The sequence below is a fragment of the Balaenoptera ricei genome, chromosome 12 (assembly GCF_028023285.1).
Source record: "Balaenoptera ricei isolate mBalRic1 chromosome 12, mBalRic1.hap2, whole genome shotgun sequence".
Lineage (NCBI taxonomy): Eukaryota > Metazoa > Chordata > Mammalia > Artiodactyla > Balaenopteridae > Balaenoptera > Balaenoptera ricei.
The window spans coordinates 30,610,062-30,632,517 of NC_082650.1; the positions used below are offsets into that span (position 1 = coordinate 30,610,062).

Sequence of the window (22,456 nt, forward strand, 5' to 3'; positions counted from 1 at the left end):
CAAGAGCCAACTTTGCAAAGTAACACTTAAATTATGATGGTCTCCTCTCTAGAAAATGTTTAAATTTTGGCGACCCAGGTTATGATTTCTCCCAGATTTTGAAAGCTTTTCCACACAGTCTAATGAGGAACTTTGAGGCATGACATCAATATTAAATCAAAAATAAATGTGCTGTTTTCAGATATTTCCTTCGGGGTTGGCCGAAATCATTCTACCATGTAACAGTTTATGGGGGAAAGCAAGAAAGCTTGACTTACGTACAACGCTGCCACCAGAGTAAACAGTGCCTCAAACCAAGGAAATTTAAAGCACATGCCTTATTGTCAGGTTTAACTTGCTTTACAAACCTGAACAGCCATCCCTGTTATAAAAACCCATTTCTGCTTTGATAACTAACATTTAATCATAAAAATGAAATAAATATATTTGTGTACATAAACATATGGTAATTATAATTTTTGCCAAAGAACTCAACTTTCCAACGTCCCATATGGGAAATCATTGAGGAAGTGATGATCATGACAGAGAACCATCGTAGAGAAATGTTAACAAAGCAGTATCAGTAAAGAACTAAGACACATGCTACTTTCTAGACTAGAGATACACATATATGGACCTGAAATATAAGGTGATATTGTTTTGTCAACATATTTGTTCTTTCTACATATCTTATATACTGCCCTCCTAACTTATACTGTACAAATCTTTGGCTGAATACAGACTTGGAGCATCAAGGAGACTTGGATTCAAATCTTAAATCTGTCACTTGCTAAAAGACATGTTCTCTCGCAGGAATGTTTTGAAGATGGCGTCTGGCATTCTTGGAACTCCTGCCACCCAATCTCTTGGTTCTGACTTTATCCTATCAGGGTGCTATCAAGTTGAATGGCTGTTGGTGGTGTAATTGTCTTTGGCCATTAGGCTGCAAGCTGTGTAAGGGCAGGAAGCCTGTCTATCTTGCGCAACACCGTGTCTTCAACATCTGTATAATCCCTGGCTCTTTCTAGCCACTTACTTGTTGAATGAATTAATGGATGAATGAGTGACACATAGCACTGCTTCTCAGCCTTTTCATTCCTTTCAAGCCCACTTAAAATCATCTTTACATGAATTTTTTTCTATACTGACATTTCCACTGTATTTTATTGTTCCAAATTACTTGGAGCTCGTTATTGGATTATCGATTTGGACCCTTGGTCCTATCCATGTTAATCATCCTACTTGAGTAGGAAAATCAGGTTTTATAAACTTATTTCCTATTGACCTTGAAAATAAGGGGCAGAGCATTTAAAATGACATGCAAAAAAAAAAAAAAATCATTTCACTAGCAAGTCAGGAAAAAAAACTGAAAAAAGATAGTATTTTACTCCCAGACATTTTCAAAGTTCTTCTTCTTGAATTTAATGTCAATCTCCAGTATTGCTGAGGATGTGAAGAAATAACACCTTGATCCACCCTGGACGGAGTCCATGAGTGTGATAATTATGGTAAGCAACTCTGTAATCTCTACTAAAAGCCTTACCAATGTTCACCCTCTTTACCCAGCAATGTCACTTCCTTGAATTATCCTAAGAAAATAATCAGAGATGCACCAAAGACTTCTGTGTGGGGATGTTATATGTAAGAGTGTTAACTGAAAATAAAGTAAAAGTATAATAACATGGGGGGGTTGACTTAGTACAATGGAATGCCAGGCATTTATCAAAATTCATGTTACAGAGGGATAATTATACCTGAAAATTATCAAAGAGAAAAAAAAATCACAAAGAAACAGGTTAAGTGAAAATTACCCTAATTATAAATATACATTTGTATAGAAATGTACATATTTTAAATAATATATTTATATTTTATTCATTATTCATACATATGTATATAAAAAGACTAGAATAAAATATACTATACATTAGATTTTATGAGGTTATGCTGCAGTAACAAATAATCCTAAAATTTAGTGGCATAACAATAAAGGTGGGACTTCCCTGGTGGTCCAGTGGTTAAGACTTAGCCTTCCAATGCAGGGGGTGCAGGTTCAATGCCTGGTCAGGGAGCTAAGATCCCACATGCCTCGCAGCCAAAAAACCAAAACATAAAACAGAAGCAATATTGTAACAAATTCAATAAAGACTAAAAATAAGGTCTACATTAAAAAAAAAATTTTTTTTTAAACAATAAAGGTTAAATTTCATGCCAGCAGAGAGTCAGTATAGCTCTCCTTCATGTGTCCTCTTTGTCCTACTATTTATTCTTAAAGAACATCCCTTCTTTAGTACTTTGTTTTTCTCGTGGCAGAGAGAAAAGGGCCAAGGAGAAACCATGTGATGATTTTAAAGATTGTACCTAGAAGTAGCTCATATTTCATCGGCCAAAACAAGCCCTATGGACAAGACTGGCTTCACTGAGGCCAGAGGAATAATCTCCCTCAAAGACCCTGCACATCACATGGGAAAGCAGTGAACGTTAGAAAAAATATATAATTTACCACAATAACCATTTTCTCCTGGTGGTGATAATAGGGCTAATTTTTGTTTTCTTCTTCATACTCCTATATATGTTTTTTTTTTTTTCAAAAACGGACTCATGTGTTACTTTTAAAAGCAGAAAATAAGTCACACACAGAAAGAAATCTGTTGTATCATACCACCTCCCACTTCACTGCCTCCTGATTGAGTTATATACCGTCATCTGTGGTCAAGTGAGTTCTGATGTATTATTGGCTATGGGTGTTGATCTGGTTGGTCTGCCATTCTTTCTCAATGAGTCATATGTAGACTTCCTTTCAACACATTATGGCCCTATAAAATATATCTATAAACAATATCAATTACAGTACTGAAGAGCGACTATTGGTATGGTATGTAACCCAGTGGTCCTCAGCCAGAAACAATCCTGCCCCCCAGAGGATATTTGGCAACGTTAGAAGACATTTTTGGTTGCCACAACTTGGTGGGGTCAGGGGGAGGGTGGTCTTCTGGCATCTAGTGGGTAGTGGCGAGGGATGTTGCTAAGGGAAGTCCCCTTCACCCCCCCAAAAAAATTATCTGGCTCAAAATGTTAATAAGTACCAAGACTGAGAAACCTTGTGATTCCATGATTCATACTTAAAAGGAGGACTGGGAACCTTGCAAGTGCTTTGATATGTAAGTCTTACAACTCAGCCTTCAGACATGGATGGTGGTTTCTTATGGGTTGACAATCACATAAATGTAATCTATGATTGATGATAGTGTTGTGAATCAGGTTTATTGACCAATCAACATACACATTCATGTATCTTACCATCAGAACTTATGGTCTAAATTAATATTTACAATAACTTCAAAATAATGTCTGGGTGATGACTGTGAGCCTGAGTCTTGGGAGAAATTGTTCTGGTATTTTGCACAGGAAATTGTTGCTGATTTGAGGAGGAGTATTTGGAAAAAAAGCAAGGAATGTTGTGATGGTTTGTCAGTCATGAGTAACTTCAACTCTTACAGTTATTACCATCATTTGTGTACATGTCTGTCACTTTACCTTCATCTGTTATGTATTTGGGAGATGAAGGAGAACAAGAGTGACATCACCACAATATTCAGAAATATCTTGTAACATTTGTCTTACATATTCTGTTGTCAAGGGTTATTAATTGACTACAATCTTTTTTTTGGGGGGGGGGTGGGATTTAAAAAACTGTTTATTGCTCTGTGACTTCGTCTGGAAGCTGTTAACAAGACCCATGACAGCCAAGGGCCAGGTGTGCATCTAGATCAGCTAGATTCACGTGTCCACCTCCTGATCCGTATAAACTTGGCGCTCGGGGGCCCTGTGCAGTCAAAGGCAGGCTTCCTGGCAAATTGGTTAAATCCCAACAAGGAGAAATGATGTTGCAGATCATTTCCACCTCCCCAAATCCCATGTCCTAGATAATAAAGGAAAATGCCACAAGTACTGCTCCAAAATAAAACCGGCCCCGGTCCCTTATGTCTGACAGAGGAGCCAGGAGCACCGAGGCTCTGCAGAAGCCAGGAGCCCAGCACCAGAAGGCACCCATCCCTCCCTCACTGTTCAGTGACCTCCCCAAAGGAGTCCCCAGCCCCAAGGGTGCACTCCGGCCACACTGCAGGAAGACCAAGGCAGGGAGCCAAGGCTAAGGGAGCCCAGGGTTTCCAATCGGAGCTGTAGTTGGTCCTGCTGGGTATGGCGGAGCCGCAGCAGCTGTGGCCCTCACAGACTCTTCTGGAAGACCCGGTGCAGGCTCTGGGCCAGGACGTCAGTCTCCTCATAGCCCTCACAGCTTTGCTGCCAGCTCTCTGGCACCTGTTCCATGCCATAGTAGGCGCCAGCAATGGCCCCAGCCATGGTGGCAATGGTGTCTGTGTCCCCACCAAGTGAGATGGAATAGATGAGAGTCCTTTGGAGGCTGTCGAAGGCAGAGGGGATCTTGGGGTCGGGCTCCATGCAGCGCAGGAAGCAATAGATGGCGGTGGGCACAGATTCAAAGGCAGCGATGCCATTCCCTAGCTGGGACACCACCTCCTCTCTGGTCACTGAGTTCTGCTCTAGAAGCTCCCCAGTCTTCTTCAGTTGGCTGGAGTACGACGCTCCTCCATGCCCAACTCCTGGGCATCTGACACGGACTGGGCATCACTCTCCAGCTCCTCCATGTGGCCCAGGAGTTGTTCAAGGAAGTGCTCACTGGACGACTCACCCTGCAAAGCCAGGTGCACAGCCAGGGCCTGCAGGACGGCAACCCTGTAACCCAGGGAGGAGGCGTGCGGCAGCTGGGCCGAGAGCCGGGCAAGCTTCTGCACATCCTGGACGCTGCTATAGGCCAGGGAGATGCCGGCCCCGCGCACGGCGCCCCCGTCGCCGTAGGAGCCTTTGCCATTAAACAGGGCCAGGACGGCTCAAAGCCATCACGGCACTTGGGGCTCAGGAGCTTCCTGAAGACGGTGATCACTCCAGCACCATAACCCCCGTCAGGGTCTTTCTTGTGCTCCTGAGCAAACCCGTGAGCCATGTCCACCTCGTCAAAGGCCTCCTTGGCCAGCAGGGACTGCACCGGCGCCCCGGCCACGGCCGCGTCGTCAGTCGCTCCTTCCTCCCTAGCATGTATATCAGCACTGCTGTCCCTGCAACACCTCCCATCACATCACAGTGTTTAAGCTTGCCTTTCAACTAAACGACGGGCTTCTAAAAACAAAGCAAAGAGACAATGCTTACATCTATCTTTGTAACCAAGAGATTTACATAATGTCCAGTTCATGGCAGGTGTCAATCAACAGTAATGTGTTAATGAATTCCCCCAGTGACCAGGTTTAATTATAGAGAGGGAAGAATATATTAGGGCTATTTTTATATTAAGGGATGAAGGACTAGCTTTTCAAAAGAGCACATAGGCTGACTCAAAGGAATGACTATCTGGTGGTGACATTGTGCTAGGGAGACAGTAGAATAGAAGAGATATTTTGAAGTAAGAGAGGCTTCCTAGGTTCCTCAATTCATTACTCAACGGCAATGACCTACTCCAACATGACCAGGTCCTGCTGTGCTCTAAAGAAAGAAAGTACATCTAGGACATGGTCCTTGACGATGTGAGTTCTTCAAACTGAAAAATATTTTTCTTAAAGTTATTGCTGATGAAATTCATGTTGCAATCACATGGCTGAAAAAATATTTGACCACATGCTAACAATACCAGTTTGATTTAAGAAATTATTATTGATACTTTTAGCATACACCTGTAGCTATAGAACCTAATTACCAAACATAGGGTGAGAATTCTTCTAAATTTCAGTTTATTAAGTTATAGTTTTAAAAATACTATAAAATATTGATTGTCCCTTTTATTTTTTTTCAGGTCCAACATTCCTTTAACTCCCCAAAAATACATATTCTGGCAATAATTTCTATCTTTGTCCCTTGTTGCTCTTAGATCTTAATGGCTACACTGTATACTTGGAGTTCTTGGTAGTATTCGATTTAGTGTTTTATTATACTCTTCCTTCTACTGATCACTAATACTTTCTTATATATGCCATATCTCCCAATGAAAGTTCCTTGAGAGAGGGGTTGAGTTGCAGACAGCCATTCTTAATTTACAAATGGGTTGTATTCCCAAAGTCATACATGTTTTCAACATATATTTATTGATCACCTATTCCCGTGCCAGACTCTGTGTTAAATGTAGCGAATAAACACAGCCTACTCAATTGGAAGTTGATTTTTTTTTTAAATTTAGAATGCATTATTCCACAGAAGCGGTACTTTTAAAGGAGGTTAGGCTTCCCTGGTGGCGCAGTGGTTGAGAGTCTGCCTGCTAGTGCAGGGGACACGGGTTCGAGCCCTGGTCTGGGAAGATCCCACATGCCGCGGAGCAACTGGGCCCGTGAGCCACAATTACTGAGCCTGTGCTCCGCAACAAGAGAGGCCGCGATAACGTGAGGCCCGTGTACCGCGATGAAGAGTGGACCCCACTTGCCGCAACTAGAGAAAGCCCTAGCACAGAAACGAAGACCCAACACAGCCTTATAAATAAATAAATAAATAAATAAATAAATAAATAAATAAATAAATAAATAAATTTTTTTTAAAAAAAGGAGGTTAGCTTCCCAGATGAACCCCACAAATCAATTTATATATCATATAGTTCTATTACTTTTATTCTTTGTTCCCAGTTCCCAATCCTATACTGCAAAAGTACTAACTTCCCAGTTCTAACTTCATTCTCTCCAATAAGAATAAAATTTAAGTTGTGGCACACAAGAATATTTTCCACAAATGGCAGCAAACAAATAGTATTTCAATACTGCAATGAACAAAACAGGAGCTGAGCCTCGGCCCAGCTCCTAGGGTAGATCTCAACTACTCGAAGTCCCTGAGCACGTGACTTTCTCCTGACTGTTCCTATGGAGTCAAAAGTGTAGCCAGACTGAAGGGAAAGATCCTTACCCTGTTTGAAAGAGAGGGGTTTTTTTGTCTCTCTGCCACTGGAAGTGACCCAGGAAGGGATAGTCCTGACTACCCCTGGCTGTTCTCTCACACCCGGGAGAGGAAACAGCCCGGATGGTCCCAGGCAGAGCGTGACAGTGCAAAGAACTCTGGCCCCAATGCCGTCTCCAAGTTAGTAAACTAGCCAGACCTGAAGTCTCACTTACTTCTGGGATTTCTAGGATGTAATATTATAATTTTCTTTTATCTGAAACCAGTTTATGTCAGGTTTGTATTACTTGCAGCCAAAACAATTCTAAACAACCCAGTATCAAACATTTTGGATTAGAGAACACTGTAATCTTCTATTCCTCTTATTCTAATCCTAGCAATGAGTCCATCTATCATTTCCTAGACCTGATTTTTCTGAGGTGTACTGGACAGATATCCCTTGCTCATAGAGGAACAATTTTTTGTTATGATTAGAGTCCTCAGTGCCTCACTTTTTTCCCAAACCAGAAAAAAAAAAAAAAAATCTTCAGTTACCAAAGGAAGAAAATGGCAGGAAGCCCCAAAACAAGCTATTTTTCTTTTTCCACTTCAAATGATGCTCAAATCTTAGCCAGTTTCTTTTCAACAGTTCACCACCACCTCTAAAAATCTATGTGTGTGCTGCATTGGTAGCTGCCCTGAATTCCAAATTACCCTGCACACCCGTTCCTAATCATGGAGATCTTGATTGGAACTAAATTTGTTCTCTGTACAGAAATCACTCATGTTCCAAGAGCAGTTTCTCCTCTGGTCAAATTAGCTGTGTAAATATTACGAATAAAAATATATGTAGGGGCAAGTGGATTACAAAAAGGCATTTCCTTATAAATGATCCATGTGACCCCAAATTAGAATGTGTCTTAAAAATAGGGAGAGCCTGGGAAAGATTAGTAGACCAAAACAAATGGTGCCCATAAACTGCCCCAGATTTTTAGACCAAATTCTCAACAGTGTAAAGCTTGAAAAAAAAAATGGGAAGAAACATGGGAAAGAGGGAGAGAGGAAAGTTTTAGGTATAATACTTTTAAATCCTAAAATACAAGCTGGATTTTGAAAAACAAGGCTGAGGTAGATTGGGCAGTATGTGCAGATTGAGGCTTTCTTTGGCTTTTTCCAAATTTCTGTCTTTAAGATGTTTCCATCCTATTGAAAATGATTTAATTCATCCTTTCAGAATTTTTTAAAACAAATTACGTATTTAAATTTGTATAGTACTTAGAAAGGGAATAAACAAAACACACCCAACATCTTTTATTATTATATAAAGACTGGAGAGGTTCTGTCTTCTCCTATGAAGAGTGTGGTGCTGTCTTCTCTTATGAGGATAATCAACCACATCATACAAGGCTTAAGGGCATAAAAATACACATTTGTTACACCATAACATTCTGCTGCTTTCCTTGGGAAAATCATATTTATCCTTGAACATCACATCTTAATACAGGGGGAACGGTCAGCAGCAGAATATTGTTACTCATTTTCTCTTGTCTCCTTCTATTATACCATTCGCTTGGAATTTGTTCATTTGATCTTCATCTGAGAAGCAGAAGTAAACAAATCTTGCTAACTGTTCAGTCTGTTTCAAAACCAGCTAGCACTGCTTATCCAGTGCTGGAATCTTAGGCAACGATGATTATACTTTGATGCCATAATATTCAGGAATCCTGTGGGCCAAAGGAAAAATATATATACATATATAATTTTGCCAGAAAAAGTTTCTTCTTGGAAAATTACCAAACATATGCCTTATTCCATTTGTATATTTTTAAAATAAAACTACTACCATGAACGGTAGTTAATGAGTGACAAGTGGTGAGTTGATTGTGGTTCAGAATGAGCCATCTTATTAGAAAAAATATAGATACAAATTATACTTCAACACATACCCGAAATCGTTTCTAAATCCATACATCTAGTCCCCTGGGTTTAACTCTTATGCAAATCAATAGCTGCGTTTCTCGATTATCACATAATAAAATCATGCTAGTTCAAATTTCAATATTAATTACTGAAATATGCATCCTACAAAATTAGATACTGTTAAAAATTACTCTTCTTATGAAACTGCTTGAAAAGGAAGGGCTCTGTGTGTGTATGTGTGTTTGCTTTTCAAAAAGATGAGGTATCTATTAGATAAGTGTGAAAAGGAAAGATATTCCTTCTTGGTCATATTACATAATGTCTTCATTTTTCTTTTTATTTAAGTATTTTATTTAAACATTTAAATTCAAGTCTAAATTCATCTGCCTTCATGTCAAACGTACTACCACTCTCCCACTAATCCAATGGGTTTCCCACTAATCCCAAACAATCCCCTTCCCTCCAGACCAGTCTTTTAATTTATCCTTCCAGATGCCTTGCTCAGTTCTGCCATTCTTATTATTATGACTTTGTTCCTCCTTGTGAAAAGCTGCAACATTTAGGACCACCCCACCACCACTTCTGTTTTACTTGTCCTGATTCTTTGCATTTTAACTGCCTCTTCTTATATAAACAGCTTTTTGGCAATCAAGCCTAACTGATATATCTCACATGTCTTCATTACCAAACCACACATAAAGTCATCCCTGGCAATTCAGCTCTTAATTATTCTGATTCACTAACATTAGTGCTTTTTTCCTAACCACACTATAGACCTACAGAGAGCAAATAATTTGATCCTCTCATAACATAGCAACTTGAGCTCCCGTACCTTGTACATTGATTTTTCATAATTATATTTTCTGAAAATTCTAGCTACAGAAACTTGTCCCACAATATACTTTAATGGAAAAAAACAAGTAGCAAAATAGGATATATATTTTAATTCGTGTTAAAAAATGGTATATTTTTACATTTCCATAGGCTGGAAAAGTTCTAGGAAGATACTAGACCCCCAAACTTCACAGTAACTACCTCTGAAGAATAAATAAGTAAGCAGGACTTTGGCAAGATGGTGAGAAGTGATGGGAGCTATAAGAGACTTTAATTTTCCTTTGAAAAAATATTATAATGTTTGTTTTTATTTTATAGAATGAACATTATTATTTTCATAATTTCAAAACTAGCAAAAAAGGACAGAATTAATGGGTATTGTATGATTAACTTCCATTTTTATGAATACTCCATGTTTCTAGAGGAGCTGCTCAGCAATTCTAAATCACAAGGTCTGACCTTTCCCCCAGGAGACCTCTGGGCGTGGCAGTTCAGCCAGTTCAGCCACAGCTAATACATACGCACTGAAAAGCTCACCGGATCATAGCAAACTGTTCCCTCTTTGAAGAAAAAGTACCATATGGAGATAAATGTATTGATGATTCATAAATTTGTATAACTTCTCTGTTTGTTTGAATCAATACCTTGTAATGCAGGGGAATATAGAAATTGATCAGTGATACTTCCTTCATCTGGTAATTTTTTTTTTTTTACATTTCTTTTTAACTTATGTCTCATTAAATGTGTTTGTTGTTTACAGCATTGTCTTTTTGATTTCCAGCTTACTTCCTGAAGAGCAGACCCTGTGACTCAGATTTGGGTGCAGCTGGTTTATTTGGGAAAGTGAGGCCAGGAAACTTACATGAGAAAATCAGAGACGTGAGATGGGAGAAAAGTCAGTGAAGTTTGTGCAAATAGTCAAATAACCCCAGTAGAAAACTGGGGCTCAGTTGCCCTGAAGATGCTCTGAGAAATATTTCCCTTGGGGCTGGGGAGGCTGGAAGATTTGTACAATGATTTCATGCTTTTTTTGTTTGTTTATTTTTATTTTTTTAGATTTTTTTTTGTTTTTGATGTGGACCATTTTTTAAAGTCTTTATTGAATTTGTTACAATACAACTTCTGTTTTATGTTCTGGTTTTTTGGCCATAAGGCATGTGGGATCTTAGCTCCCCGACCAAGGATAGACCCTCACCCCCTGCATTGGAAAGCAAAGTCTTAACCACTGGACCGCCAGGGAAGTCTGTGGTAATTTTTTTTTTAACATCCTGATTGGAGTATAATTGCTTTACAATGTTGTGTTAGTTTCTGCTATATAACATAGTGAATCAGCTCTATGTATACATATATCCCAATACCCCCTCCTGCTTGCGTCTCCCTCCCACCCTCCCTATCCCACCTTTCTAGGGGGTCACAAAGCACCAAGCTGATCTCCCTGTGCTATGCAGCTGCTTCCCACTAGCTATTTATTTCACATTTGGTAGTGTATATATGTCTATGCCACTCTCTCACTTCAACCCAGCTTACCCTTCCTCATCCCCATATCCTCAAGTCCATTCTCTACGTCTGCATCTTTATTCCTGTCCTGCCGCTAGGTTCATCAGAACCATTTTTTTATAGATTCCATATATATGTGTTAGCATACGGTATTTGTTTTTCTCTTTCTGACTTACTTCATTCCGTACGACAGACTCTAGGTCTAGCCATCTCACCACAAACAACTCAATTTCGTTTCTTTTTATGGCTGAATAATATTCCATTGTATATATGTGCCACATCTTCTTTGTCCATTCATCTGTTGATGGACACCTAGGTTGCTTCCATGTCCTGGCTATTGTAAATAGTGCTGCAATGAACATTGTGGTACATGCTTCCTTTTGAATTATGGTTTTCTCAGGGTATGTGCCCAATAGTGGGATTCCTGGGTCATATGGTAGTTCTATTTTTAGTTTTTTAAGAAACCTGCATACTGTTCTCCATAGTGACTGTATCAATTTACATTCCCACCAAGAGTGCAAGAGGGTTCCCTTTTCTCCACACCCTCTCCAGCATTTATTGTTTGTAGATTTTTTGATGATGGCCATTCTGACCGGTATGAGGTGATACCTCATTGTAGTTTTGATTTGCATTTCTCTAATGATTAGTGATGTTGAGCATTCTTTCATGTGTTTGTTGGCAATCTGTATATCTTCTTTGGAGAAATGTCTGTGTAGGTCTTTTGCCATTTTTGGATTGGGTTGTTTGTTTTTTTGATATTGAGCTGCATGAGCTCCTTGTGTATTTTGGAGATAAATCCTTTGTCAGTTTCTTTGTTTGCAAATATTTTCTCCCATTCTGAGGGTTGTCTTTTCATCTTGTTTATGGTTTCCTTTGCTGTGCAAAAGCGTTTAAGTTTCATTAGCTCCCATTTGTTTATTTTTGTTTTTATTTCCATTTCTCTAGGAGATGGGTCAAAAAGGATCTTGCTGTGATTTATGTCATAGAGCATTCTGCCTATGTTTTCCTCTAAGAATTTTATACTGTCTGGCCTTACATTTAGGTCTTTAATCCATTTTGAGTTTATTTTTGTGTATGGTGTTAGGAAGTGTTCTAATCTCATTCTTTTACATGTAGCTTTCCCAGCACCACCTATTGAAGAGGATGTCTTTTCTCCAATGTATATTTTTGCCTCCTTTATCAAAGATAAGGTGACCATATGTGCGTGGGTTTATCTCTGGGCTTTCTATCCTGTCCCATTGATCTATACTTCTGTTTTTGTGCCAGTATAATACTGTCTTGATTACTGTAGCTTTGTAGTATAGTTTGAAGCCAGGGACCCTGATTCCTCCAGCTCTGTTTTTCTTTCTCAAGATTGCTTTGGCTATTCAAGGTCTTTTATGTTTCCATACAAATTGTGAAATTTTTTGTTCTAGTTCAGTGAAAAAATGCCATTGGTAGTTTGATAGGGATTTGCATTGAATCTGTAGATTGCTTTGGGTAGTATAGTCATTTTCACAATGTTAATTCTTCCAATCTAAGAACATGGTATATCTCTCCAGCTGTTTGTATCATCTTTAATTCTTTCATCAGTGTCTTATAGTTTTCTGCATACAGGTCTTTTGTCTCCTTAGGTAGGTTTACTCCTAAGTATTTTATTCTTTTTGTTGTAGTAGTAAATGGGAATGTTTCCTTAATTTCTCTTTCAGATTTTTCATCATTAGTGTATAGGAATGCAAGAGATTTCTGTGCATTAATCTTGTATCCTGCTACTTTACCAAATTCATTGATTAGCTCTAGTAGTTTTCTGGTAGCATCTTTAGGATTCTCTATGTATAGTATCATGTCATCTGCAAACAGTGACAGTTTTACTTCTTCTTTTCTGATTTGGATTCCTTTTATTTCTTTTTCTTCTCTGATTGTTGTGGCTAAAACTTCCAAATCTATGTTGAATAATGGTGGTGAGAGTGGGCATCCATGTCTTGTTCCTGATTTTAGAGGAAATGGTTTCAATTTTTCACCATCGAGAACGATGTTGGCTGTGGGTTTATCATATATGGCCTTTATTATGTTGAGGTAAGTTCCCTCTATGCCTACTTTCTGGAGAGTTTTTATCATAAATGGGTGTGGAATTTTGTCGAAAGCTTTTTCTGCATCTATTGAGATTATCCCATGGTTTTTAACCTTCAATTTTTTAATATGGTGTATCACATTGATTGATTTGTGAATATTGAAGAATCCTTGCATTCCTGGGATAAACCCCACTTGATCATGGTGTATGATCCTTTTAATATGCTGTAGGATTCTGTTTGCTCATATTTTTTGAAGATTTTTGCATCTATGTTCAACAGTGATATTGGCCTGTCATTCTCTTTTCTTGTGACATCTTTGTCTGGTTTTGGTATCAGGGTGATGGTGGCCTCGTAGAAGGAGTTTGGGAGTGTTCCTCCCTCCGTTATATTTTGGAAGAGTTTGAGAAAGATAGGTATTAGCTCTTCTCTAAATGTTTGATAGAATTCGCCTGTGAAGCCATCTGGTCCTGGGCTTTTGTTTGTTGGAAGATGTTTAATCATAGTTTCAATTTCATTACTTGTGATTGGTCTGTTCATATTTTCTATTTCTTCCTGGTTCAGTCTCAGAAGGTTGTGCTTTTCTAAGAATGTGTCCATTTCTTCCAGGTTGTCCATTTTTTTGGCATATAGTTGCTTGTAGTAATCCCTCATGATTCTTTGTATTTCTGCAGGGTCAGTTGTTACTTCTCCTTTTTCATTTCTAATTCTATTGATTTGTCTTCTCCCTTTTTTTCTTGATGAGTCTGGCTAATGGTTTATCAATTTTGTTTATCTTGTCAAAGAACCAGCTTTTAGTTTTATTGATCTTTGCTATCGTTTCCTTCATTTCTTTTTCATTTATTTGTGATCTCATCTTTATGATTTCTTTCCTTCTGCTAACTTTGGGGGTTTTTTGTTCTTCTTTCTCTAATTGCTTTAGGTGTAAGTTTAGGTTGTTTATTTGATATTTTTCTTGTTTCTTGAGGTAGGATTGTATTGCTATAAGCTTCCCTAAGTGGTATTTTTTTATACCATAGCCTGGAACAATTCCTCCTGAGAGATCAGGCCTATGAATAATCATTCTGGGTGAGAGAATGTTTGACTCAGTACCATCGTCATAGGGTAATTTTAGATTTGTTCTAGGGCAGCGGTTCTCCAACTTTTTTATCGAGCATCATAATCACCGGCAGGCCTTACTAAAGAGATTGTTGGCCCCTCCCCCAGAGTTTGTATTGTCATAGATGAATCTGCATTTCTTACAAGTCCATAGGTGATGGTGATGCAGAGGCTGCTGGTCCAGGACCACTATTCCGTGGGTACTGAGGTTAATTTTTGTCCCTAATTTTTCAAGTCTTTTGTTCTTTATTTTTCAAAGTCCAGTCTTTCCCAAGTTAAAGCCTATGCCTTTTTGATTCAAATGAAATTGATATAAAGTAAATCAGCCAATTAAAATTTCAATACTACAGTAGAATCTCTGGAGCCTGGTAGTCCCTGGAATTTATTTTCTTTCTTTACTTTGATAAATTTCTCTGCCTTAGCACAACAGAATTTCTAAATTACCATTTACCTCCTCAGTACCTCCAATTTCTTACTAATTAACCAAAAGCAAAAATCCTTGAAATCATATGAGTAGGTTAAAAAAGGAAAAAACAAAAAACAAAATCTCCTAAAAAAAAAAATCAACATCATCACCATTCTCATCTACCTGGAAGCATAGATATCTCTCATGAATGGAAATGCCGAAACCCAGACAATTTTCCCCACAGCATTTAAAGACTTTGGCATGTTTCATGATCAGTGATAGAACAGTTTTATTTCAAATGAATTGGAGCTCATTTGTTTGATGAAATAATTGGCAGCAACATGAAAGTTGCCTATTCTTGCTACGATCTTTAGAAGATTTTGTTTACTTGAATATTTGTTGAGTTAGCAGTCACAAGATGCCTCCTGTCCATAAGATAGAAATATATGACTTGCTCAGGAGGACAGCCTTCCCTGGCCTACGCTTAACAGAAATATCTCTTTGGGGACTCATAAAGAAGACACTGATAAACAACACACTTAAGAACATTGATTCAATAAAAACTACAGGGATTTCCCTGGTGGCACAATAGATAAGAATCTGCCTGCCAATGCAAAGGACACAGGTTCGAGCCCTGGTCCGAGAAGATCCCACATGCCTTGGAGCAACTAACCCTGTGTGCCACAACTACTGAAGCCCACGCGCCACAGCTACTGAAGCCCACATGCCTAGAGCAAGTGTTCCACAACAAGAGAAGCCACCGCAATGAGAAGCCTGCGCACCGCAACGAAGAGTAGCCCCCGCTCACCGCAACCAGAGAAAGCCCACGCAGAGCAACAAAGACCCAACGCAGCCAAAGATAAAATTAAAAAATTTTTTTTAATAAAAAAAAAAAGACTACAATCATTTCCTATGAATGCTTCTCCTCACCTGCCTCAGTGCTTACTGAGGGCATGATGCCAAATGCAGTTCAGTAAATTCCACTGGGTGACAAAACAGTTTGGTAAAGTATACAACTGTCTGGTAGACTGGCAAATGTTAGAAAAATTGAAGACATGGATAAAATGCATATCCTTTGGGTGTTATTCTCCAAATATTATTTCTTGAGACAAAAATCTATGATAAGAATTGGGCAGCTGGAGAGGAAGAGGGGAGGCAGCGATAAACGCGGCGAGAGGCTAGGGGTGTGCACCTTCCTGCCGGTGCTGCTGCCCTGGTGGTGGGTGTTGTTTTCACTGTCGTGGGAGGTGTTGCAGTAGGCGGCAGCTTGGAGTGAGAGAAGAAGTGATTTATTCCTCGACTCTTCATCACGGTGCAAATGAGCAGGCAGCCCTGGCCTGGTTTGGAGCCACCCTCGGTCTTTTGGCGCCAGCTCTGTGTACTCTCCACGGGAGAATTGTTAAGTTCAAAGCCTGCCGGATAGGGCTCCAGCTGATCAAATGGCGGATTTTCTGTTGACCTACACGCTAAGCCCAGGTCCACTCCTAGGAAAAGCTTTTGCCAGGTAAAACTCATGAACGGCAAGGTACCTAAAAGGGCATCCTGCATGGACTGTCCAGGGGCAATTTCAACCTCTTTGTATTGACCTTTACAGAGATGCCTGAAGACCTGCTCCACACACATTTAAATACCACCATATATATTCTGAGAAACATAAAGAGGAAAGAAAGAAATGACATATTCTGCCATTGTTTACATATACTCTTAAACAATTTGTGTGTTGTGGAGTAGAGAGGTGGGAGCATGTCCAAAAAGGACTATGTGTCTTTGTAAATAGAATATAAATGGATCCAGAAATGTCTGTGAAGAGGGCCCAAGAACACAGTACTTCCAAATAGTGCATCCTAAAAACAAAATTTTTGCTACCTTCTCAATCCTTCCCTCTCAGCCATATGGCTCCAAACAGGAAAATGTATTTTCAATAAGTAGGGGTGTGTGGTTATCAAGAACGCCAACCAAGGGAATTCCCTGGCGGTCCAGGTGTTAGGACTCCACGCTTCCACTGCAGGGGCCACGGGTTCGATCCCTGGTCCAGGAACTAAGATGCCATGTGGTGCAGCCAGAAAAATAATAATAATAAAATAAAACTTCATTTAAAAGAATGACAACCTAGTCCTTTTATTGGCACGTAAACAGAGGACTCAAATGCCCAACCCGATTGCTGGTGTCTTAAATATTCCTTTTCCTTTGGGACAGCTAACTGAAGAGTTTCTTTAGGGTCTGATTTTCTTTCCAATTTCTACATAATAGCTACCCTTTTTTTCTAAGATAATAAAGAAATAGGAATTTCTTAATTTTTTATTTGGGGAATTTAAAAACCTAATTTGAGTTTGACAACTTTCAATCAGATTAACACTGTAGTCCAGAAAAAGAGAGAGAGAGAGAAAGAAAGAACAAGAAAGAAAGAAAGAAAAAAAGAAAGAAAGAAAGGGCGAACAACTTATTGCTCTGGAAAGATCAAAGTAAGAATAGATTTTTGTCTCTTTAAATTGTGTTCCTATGAGTACTATTTTTGGTTGAGATGAAATATAGACATTTTGTTCACACTATTTAGACATGGAAAGTAGACACCAAATTGAGTTTTAAATGATATTATAAAACTCTGTGCAGAGAAAGTCAAACATGTTAACTTTTGAGTTGACGTATCATGTCAGTCCCACTATATATTGTGTGGTAAAAACATCAAGCAAGATAATAGAACATTTAGTATTCAATTATCCATTTTATGAAGCTTATATCTCTTAAACATTCCAAATAAAATATTGTTAACTAGAAATTCTGTTTAAGCAGCATACATTTCTGGAAGTTAGGAAATTTAACCCATTCTTATTTGCATCTTACACAAACCTGGCACAAAACCCAAACTTTAGAGCCAAACTGCCTATGATTTATTCCTGTCTATGCCATTCTCTTGTTGTTGGAGCAAACGAGCTGAGTTCTTTATGCCTCAGTTTCCTCCGCAATAGGTAAAGATAATTTTAGTGACTACCTCACAGATCAGTCAGTGGGAGAATCAAATGTGTTAACTCATGGAAAGATATTAGCACAATGTCTAGCACATGCTCAAAATTTTCTTAAAGTAGTACTTTCTTATTTCATAATAGTAGTACTTTATGAAATGTATATTCCTTAGACTCTGTATCTTTTTTTAATACACTTTGTCTGAATGCTTTTTTAACCCCACAATCTTCTTATTTGCTCACAAATTTTTATTATGCCTAAGACTGTAATACTTAGACCAGATGACAAAATAATTTATGAAAAATCAGGAGTCTTAGTTTACTGATAGCAAATTTGCATTTCCCAGAGGACTTGACCTTAGTCCTTCGGTCCTGAAGGTGTCCAAAGTATAGCTTTGATCCTTAACACAGAAGGAACCATATATGTTTGTATAAACAGAGAAAGGAAAGTAGACATTTCCAAATGGGCAAACTTTTCAAGAATCTTGTTCACAGTCACAAAATGCCCTTAAATTGCCCTCTAACCCCCTAAAAGCATGCCTGTTTGAACAGAAAAGAAATGCAAAAATAAGAATTCCAATTGAAAAGTGAAAGGAAAAGAGGGGAACTCTTCTGATTACTTTCACTAGTTATTAGACATTCATGCCAATATTATTGCTGTCCCCTGCCCTCCCACCTCAAAAGAGGAAAGAAAAAGTTACCACAGGTAGAAAATCGCTTCTGGCATTAATCCCTCTAGCTGAGATCAAGAATACGCATATCAGTAATCTCTTCTGGAATCACCATCATTATTCATTTCAGTACCATGATGAAAATGCAAGGGGAAAAAAAGGCTTGTGGGCCACTTTCAGAGAAACTCACAGAAGAAATAAAATGAATGAACATCTATGCCTACTAAAACCCCAATTTCATCTAACTAGATTAGGAAGCAGAAGCAAGGCCCCCTTTTCTTAGACTATTTATTCCCTTGAGGGTTTTGCCAGAAGGCAGACTCTAAGTTATCAAACTCAGAATTGTCCTCAATTCCTTCTTTTTCCAGTTAGCTTCTTGCGGTTAACTCCATTACTAACTTATAGCGATAAACACCTGGAGTCTATCAAAAACAAAGAGAGGTTTATTCAGTGGGTACAGCCCTGCCTGGTGAACACCCTGAGCAGAAACAAACTACATAATATAAGACTTGAGCAGGAATATGTTTTTTATGATGTGCCAGCATAAGAGGGATCAAAGGCTAAAGCCAAATAAACAGCAACTGGGCACCGGGAGAGGAAACATATTTAGACTTTAAAATAATCAAAAACAAACCCAAAGAACACTAACACCTTCCACATTCAGCAGTCATATTTTCCCTCTTTTTATACAGGGCTTAAACCTGTCAAGAGTTTTTGAAGCTAATCACTGAAACTAAAGTAGAATCCTGCCTTTCACTGAGGTTGTGACAATAACCAAAAAGACTCAGCACGAATAGATGGACCCTTCCCCCAACCCCACCCCAGCCTCTTCAAGCCAACCCCCCCCTTCCCTATTGGCCCATTATTGAATTTACCTTGGCCACGTTATGGAATTTGCCGGCTGACATTAATCCATTTATTGAGCTTGACTCCTCCTTATCTAAAACATCTCTAGGCAAACTGAAACAATCTGTCTGCCATCCACTGATTGGCAGGGCCAATTTTTCCAGGTGGTACGGCCACCTCCCCTCAAATGACTTGCCAACCTTATTTCAGTCTGGCAGAATGATGAAAACAAGATCAGGGCAACCATTGTTCACTACCATGTTTAGTACCTGCAATGTATTTACATAAACAATTTTAAAAGATTAGTCTTCTTGAAAGAAAAAAACAAACGTTGAGGATGGGGTGCCCAAGCCAAGAGGAGGAGGTCGATGTGAGAGCAGAGAATTGACAGGCTCAACCCTGAGGGCAAAAAGCTACATCTGTATTTGATTTGTCAGGGATTTACATTAGTGAAACTTTAACTCTGCAGATGATACATAAGATTACACTTACAGAACAAGCTTATGCAAATACAGCTTAAACGCCATGGTATGTGGCCCAGACAGTGAATTTGGCAGATTTCATTGAGTCTGGTGGCTGGATCTAATAAATTCATTTACATGAAGGATTAGAACATCTGGAAAAGTAGCATGGCGGTTTATTGAAACATAAATAACATTAATTGAAAGGTTACAGGTATGCAAAACATTTCATGCAGGCGATGCAAAATGTTATAAAGCTGTTTCCCTATTCCACTAAAGAAAAGAGAAAAATATCTCGCTACTATAAACAGAAAGGGGAATTTCCAGGATCTAATTTAAATGTCCCTTCAGATAGTAAGAGTGAGAGAGGCAGCACACTTCTTCATCCTACTTTGTAATGAGCCCTCTTTTCCACCTCGGGTCTGTGCTGCCCGCCTGATACACATCTCAGGCACTAATTAGCAGCAGCAAGGTAGTGACATAATTAAATTTATTTTCAGTTACAAATCCCCAAACTGTCATGCCATTTTGCAGACGGAAAAGCATGGTTGAGGTCTCCAGCTATTTCTTCAATGAGTTTATTTTTATTTTAGCACTGTAATGTATACTCACTGGTAATGTGGATTGCCGGTTAATGTCTCGTGGAGTTGGTTACCATAAGCATAATAACAAATTACCCAGAGGAAAATGAGCAAAGATTGATATCATATGATTTAAAAGCTGAGAGGAAAGCTCAGGTGGTTTACAATCAGTTGAGTACCTCAAGATTAATTTATAACTTGGTAACCCATTCAAATTCCCCTTCATCATTTATTCTCAAATAGAAAGATGGCTTAAGCTGTTCAGTCACCCAAAATGCCTCCTGCCCATAGCAATAGCAAGACATTCCTTTTAAAAGGATCGTTTTCATTATAAGTCATTAGCAAAATGCTGACTTTGAGAACTCATGTAAATGAGGAAGCAGGAAATCTAGTATTCGCTCAGGTATGGAGACAGCCTGGAGCCCACTTCAGAAACTCTATGTGGATTTGCCCTAAAGCAATCAAGTACAGAGTTGTTTGACCAAAATTGAAAGAGAACCCCTGGCAATTTTTTTTTAATGAAAAATAAGATTTAATGCAGTGATTGATATACTTTGGAGAATCATAAGATTTAAAAAAGAGAGAGAAAAATATTCTAGATGATCTTGTTTCCGATAATAATACGAAAGTAGACCACATGATTTTTGCCTTTAAAGCAGCTGATAGAATCAGAAAATAGAAGAAATCTTTACTGACCATTCACATTTCAACTCCCACCATCAGAAATACAACTCATAGAATGTATAGAATCTTGATACTGTTCTTGAAAGGGTTTCTCTCATAACCAGTAACTGAAATTGGTCAAGTGCGATATATTGGCACAGTAAGTTTATTTTTCTATGTAGATGTTTTTTAAAAAAAAGACATTAAAAAGCAAAGATTTTTCTTAAATAGCTAAGCATAATAGACACATTGCAAAAAAAAAAGTCATTTATTAATTACCATGACTCTCCAAAAAATAGTAAATTTGCTATTTCCAAATTTTCACACAGAAATGTCATTTGGCTGCACAGTGCTAGAATATGAAATATTCATCAGGGAATATATTTTAAACAGATTGTCCTTATCAATGTAGTTCATCCAACAGGCTGTCTCACTGCTGCTCTTCACATGGGACAGCTGGCCAACAGTACTGCAGGGATATCAGGAAGCACATCTTTATGTATACTGGTATAGGGGGAAAAAGTATTACTTATAAATGAATCCCATGCTTAAAAGAGAGGTTGTGGCCACCTAACAAAAAGAAGTGTAATCTTCATAATACTGATCAGGCCTTAGTGGTCATAGTAATTTATGCTGTAATCAGGATGACCAATAATAGTCTACCCATCCAATTAAATCCTCAGGATAATTCAGAAGGATAGTTTCTGTAGATACTTTCAGAAAAGTGTCTTAGACAACAAACATCACGATGTTCATCAATGGTTTTGCGTATTTTTGACACTGGGACGGCAGAGTTGACAGGAAGTGCTCACTGACTTCCTCTAAATCATTGAATGAGGTTTCAGTAAGAGTTCCTCAGCCACATGGGATTTTAGGAGAAAAAGCCACAGGTGATGAGCATACAAGGAGCTCACAGAGGTCAAATTCAAGGACTCGTTTCCTATGACAAGTCATCCATAGTATTTGTGAGTTTGACCTAGGTAAATGAGACTACCTACTGCATTTATGTGATTGTGACATTATCTAGATTTTAGAAAAGGTGCCAAGCACCCACAGTACTTAAAAAACAGGCTGCACGTTTGCAAGACACTATGATTGAACAAGGGCAACTTATGGGTACCAAAGTGATGAAGCAAAAGGCAGGTTTGGTGTACAGAGAGGAATCTGGTTGTTGACTGTTCACTAGTTTGGAGACACTGGACATCATATTCAATGTGTCTTACTTTCCTCAGCTGTAAAGTGGGAATAATAATAATAATACCTACTTGATGGTACTGCAGTAAGTATCAAGTGACTTATATATATAACACCCTTAAAGTTGTGCTTGGAACATATACAAGTCTTTGTTTACTGCTGCTATTGCTACTGCAACCTACGTGCCCAGTGGAGCACAGAATATAATAGCTACAACTTTCCTATAACTTCTACTGTCATTTCTATAAGGAGCTGAATAATGGTGATAGGTTGCAGAGAATTCTTCAACAATGTAAACTCATTTAATTCCAAAACAAGTAGTAGTAACCAGAGACCTGTGGACAGCTCACCAATATGGAAAGAGGAAAGAAGCA

General features: G+C 38.6%; 1 pseudogene; it reads right to left on the minus strand.

Moving 5' to 3' along the window:
• Positions 1 to 3,299: 3,299 nt before the first annotated feature.
• LOC132376062 (ADP-ribosylhydrolase ARH3-like) lies at positions 3,300 to 5,134 on the minus strand (annotated as a pseudogene).
• Between the last annotated feature and the right edge of the window lie 17,322 nt (positions 5,135 to 22,456).